This window comes from Macrobrachium nipponense, chromosome 1 (genome assembly GCF_015104395.2).
Source record: "Macrobrachium nipponense isolate FS-2020 chromosome 1, ASM1510439v2, whole genome shotgun sequence".
NCBI classification, from domain to species: domain Eukaryota; kingdom Metazoa; phylum Arthropoda; class Malacostraca; order Decapoda; family Palaemonidae; genus Macrobrachium; species Macrobrachium nipponense.
In genome coordinates this window covers 104,882,937-104,883,782 of record NC_087200.1, presented here as the reverse complement: position 1 = coordinate 104,883,782, position 846 = coordinate 104,882,937, and positions in this window count along the sequence as shown.

The window sequence follows — 846 nt, the reverse complement described above, 5'->3', positions numbered from 1 at the left end:
CCAAATCCACCATCCGCTTCCCTTAAAGCAAACTTGCTGGTATGGAAACGATTAAAACCATACCTATAGGATACCCTTTCTCCAAGACTGGATACTTTCAATACTGGCAAAGGACCACATGTATTCACCTTACCTGAAAGCGAAACTCTCAGTGGGTTGACGACTATAATTTTTTGGGCAAAGGTCCCTAAGCCTCACATTCCCGCGGACAGTTTCCGGTCCTTGTTTTCCGTTTCCTGCAGATGAGCTGTTGTCATGTTTAATCGCTCCACGTAAAACATTTGTTTTAGCTTTTACGACACAATAGGGTTATTATCGTTTTGGCCCTTTTAAATGGACGGATATCCGTGTGCGTGCGTATGTGCGAGTGAGCCTGAGGTCTTAACTTTCGACTGACTAATTAATATCTAAAGCATCAAATCGTGGTTTCCAGCACCTTGAGACACACAGACACACAGACACACACACACAGAATGAAAAGGGCTTCAAAACAGTTTAAAACGAGTAGCGTACTTTTAACAGATTCTACAAATATTATTCGCTTCAGTTCTTACGGAAAGGAAGTAACCACATGATATATTCCTATTTAACTCTTTTCTATTTAATGACAAGGCATACTGGTATCTAATTTTCGTTTAGCACAAGAACTAACATATAACACTTCCCGTTCAACAGAGAAGATATTCAAAAGAATATAGCCAATGGTTTAACTGAAAGTGGGATCAACGCAAAATGAGGCAATATTGAGGCTAATTTACTTTCTATTTCATCAGATGCACTGGATACGATTAATTTAGTCGAATGCCGACATTCTTAGTGACAATGTTGTGGCAATGGTCAGCAAAC